We start from the raw sequence: 4,242 nt of genomic DNA on the forward strand, positions 1-4,242 counted from the left end.
ACTAGTGACGTCATCCATCTGAGCGTGATGACGTAATCGATGATTTTTTAAATGAGAGTAGGAGTTGTGTGATAGCTCATTTGAAAGGTTATTTAATTCTCTATTCATTAATATAAACATTAACATAATTATTTATACAGGGTGTACAAAAAAAAATTTTCTTCTATTTGTCAAATTTAATCAAAGTTAATTTAATAAAAAAAATTTTTTTTGTACACCCTGTATAAATAATTATGTTAATGTTTATATTAATGAATAGAGAATTAAATAATCTTTCAAATGAGCTATCACACAACCCCTACTCTCATTTAAAAAAATCATCGATTACGTCATCACGCTCAGATGGATGACGTCACTAGTATTATATATATGCCAAAAAGTCCTAATTTAAAAATAAAAATCGACCTGTCTGAGGATTTCTCTTGAAATTTGCCCATTCTCGAGATAATGAATTTATGCCAACTCAAACGTCCTCCCTTATACTACAGTGTTGCTCCCGCTTGATTAGCAATTAAAAAACAAAGGTGTTTCCGATATTGTATTGCAAAAAACTCTTTGGGATTTCATCAATCAATGTTTAAAGAATATCGACGTACCTTGGGAACTTTGAAATTTTTAGATAAATGTCCGATTTAGGGTTAAAAATGGCCGATTTCGCAATTTTCAAAATTTTCAATCGCTATATAACAAAAACTATTAACTTAAGAGAAAAATCACTAAAGAGCTTTTCTATTTGGAACGATTCAAAAAACCTGAAAAAAATTTGTTCGATGCAAAAAGAATAATTTTAGGAAAAAACCCTAATCTTTCCCCTCGCCTGGCAAAGTCTTATGCTCTTCAGAATCGCCTGTCATTGTACACATTTCTTCTAAATGACTTATTCAAACACATACTTAAATTTAAACCTTACAGGAGAAAGTTTATTTTACCCCCTAAATTTGCACTTTTCGATTCACCTGGTAGATACACGTGCACCGCTGAGGCCTGCCAGGTCATGGTTTTTAGCCTTGGTGTGCTATGAATTATCACTAGAAAAATTTCTAGCCTTACAGGACGACCGTTAGTCGGAGGGTTCACTAGCTCTTAGACTATCAAGCGTCGAAATCCATTTAATTATAAGAATTTTGAATGTAATATGTGTCAATATTTTTTGAGTATTAACCAAATACATTTTATTTACAGTTTTTTTTTAATGGCATGGACTTTATGTCATTCAGCCAGTTACAACATGAGTATTAGTGTCATGTGTAGTGTGTATGATGAGTGTCTTGTTAAGTAAGTGTTATTTACAGTTTACGATGATGATTTCGTTTTATTGAACATGTAATTATTTTTTAGCATATAACTGAACAATTTGGCTTCAGCAATGTATGGGGACACGAGAGGCAATTTTCTGTCTTCGATCTCTGGCACAAAGGTGCATAGATTTTGAAAAAGCGTTCGACCGGTTGCAACACAGGACCTTGATAGAAAGGTTGAACGACACCGGAGTCGACAAAAGAGATTCTAAAATTATAGAAACTATTTATTGGAATCAGACAGCAATCATAAAGACCAATGGTAACACGTCAAGGCCAATTTAAATACAACGAGGTCTCAGACAGGGTTGTTTGCTAGCACGTAGACTCTGTAACGTCTACTCTGAGGTAACATTTGAGAACGCTTTATATCACTCTTCAGGAGGAATCAGGATAAATTGTCAAAGGGTAAATAACATCCGCTATGCAGATGACACGGTATTAACGACTAATTCGGATCATAGTCTTCAGATACTGTTAAATAGGGTTACTGAGAGTTGTGAAAAAATTGGAATGAAGATCAATACTGCCAAAAACGAAGTAACAGAAGTAAAGAAAATATCAGCAAACAAAAATTTACCCCTTCCAATATAAATACCTTGGTTGCTGGTTCAACAATCAACTTGACTATAAACAAGAAGTAAGAGCTATAATAGAGGTAGCCCGTCAAGGGTTTATCAAAATTAAAATCTTATTTTGTAACAGTAGCATTAATACCAGTCTTGGATGTCATTTTCTATGTGCATTGCTATGTGTGGTCAATACTGTCGTATAGAACAGATGCCTGGACACTCAACATAACAGTGATGAACAAGTTAGAAGCCTTTGAACTTTGGCTCTATAAGAGAATCTTGAAAACACCTAGGACAACCCACACCACCAACGAAAATATTTTAAGGAGAATACGTACCTATAGGGAGTTGCTAAAGATCATCAAAGTCAGAAAAGTTAGCTACCTGGGACAAATAATGAGAAACGGAAGTAACTATAACGGGCTACCTATAAATGAAGAAAAACGGGGTCCCAGTAGGCGCCACATTAGACCGGTCTTGATTGCTCTTTGACAGGCTCTTTGTTTAGAGCCGCTTTGAACAGTGACATATTTGCCAGTGTATTCGCTAACCTCCAGTAGAAAGCACCACAAGAAGGAGTCAATTTTAGTAGGGTTGCTTGTTTAATTTTCTGATACGTTTTCTTTTAAGATTTAGGTCCTTTATGAATCTGTTGGTTAAGATGTATAAGCGACCTATGATTCTGCAGTTCCTACAATTCAGTATTTCAGGTTTTGTTTTTGGTCAAAGTGTCAACTCTTATCATACATCTGATTTCTCCACAAATCATATTCATACACCCCCCTAATAAAACTCCCGACTCTGGACAAGAAAACATCGGTATGTTCCTGATATGCGATCAGATTTTTACCATCTTAAGTCACCCCTTGGTCCATTAAGGATAATTATCTTCATTATTACTTCCCTACCACCGAGTGCTATAAATAAAAAATAATAATAATATCGTATGGCATTTTTACCGGGGAGATCCTTTCGGACAGTTCCGGCGCCATTTACATCTTTAACCCTGTTTCAGGTAACTAGTGCCGATGTACACTAGCCTAGGTGGACCGAGCTCTCCGAGGCACGGTGAGACGGCTCGTGTCATTATTGGAAATGAAAATGATTTGTCTTTGGCAGGGCTCGAACCCACGTGCACTGGCGTATAAAGCCAGCGAATATGCCGTTACTCCACGGCCGCTCACATAAATAAAAAATAATAATAAACAATTCAATATAGCTTAGAATAAATTTTTAGTAAACCATTCTACTTTCTTATTAAAAAAGACGAAAGTTTCATTTCGGTTTTCTAAAACTCTCTGGGGCCGTTTAAATTCTTTGTGGCTAAAAATACTTACATATAAAACATAAAATAGTTTTATCTATCCCTCGTGGTTTTTGGCTTTGTATTTTTTGTTATAGAAATCGAAGCGTACGATTACGAAATGCAAAGGCAGCAAAATTTATGGAAATTGCTTTTGTAACAATGAACGTTATTGGCACTACAATAAACCTAGTTTCAAGTTCTCCAGCGTGGCCTATTATCCTCATAATAAATCTATGTGTACTTCCAGTCCCATTCACCAGAAGGTAATACAATTTCGTTGGGCAAATTATCGTCAGGGTCATCCAAAGTAACCTGCGGCTTTATTTCGGCGGGAATTTAGTGTAGATCTGTAATAAGGGCGTTAATATCGGTGCACATAGAGATACACCTCACACTTGCCGGATCGCTTATATTATACGTGCTAATTACAATTGGAGATAAGCAAACGGTATGATAGATAAATCACAAGTACAAGGGGTGCGTCTCGCTGTTTCCGGTCGACATTAACATAGATTTTGCTATATTTGCATAGATATTCATATACTACACAACTACAACTATATTAGATTTCTTGAACTACTTACAAATAATCATAACTTTTAAATTACCAGTTGAGAGACTAATAAGTTTCGAAACCGGTAGAGGTGCTTGATGCACTCTCTGATGGGACTGGAATATGGTTCGGCTGTATTTTCGTTTTGCAACGAAATTGAAAATGGTTATTCATTTTTGATTTACATTTACTCTGATTGGAGTACGTAGGGAACCATTCTCGTTGGAACTTTACCGCGCTGAGCAGATGGGACGTGAATTGTAAATTGTAGAATTCCCTCATCTTCCTTAGTCTCAGCATCCGTATGGCTTGCAAATTGTAGAAGCCTCGGAAGTGTAACCAGAGAAGGTTCCCATTGTTTTCATTCTGGTGGGGTGTGGAATAGCATTATGTTGTTTTACATTCCATTAGAGTGAAAAATTAGTCTTTTTGCTAGCAGTTGCCGCTAGGGCATCTATGCCATTTCGTTCGTTGCAATCTGGGACTGCACGCTGGGTTTTGTTTTGGTTGGAT

Source organism: Diabrotica virgifera, chromosome 7 (assembly GCF_917563875.1).
Source record: "Diabrotica virgifera virgifera chromosome 7, PGI_DIABVI_V3a".
Taxonomy (NCBI): domain Eukaryota; kingdom Metazoa; phylum Arthropoda; class Insecta; order Coleoptera; family Chrysomelidae; genus Diabrotica; species Diabrotica virgifera.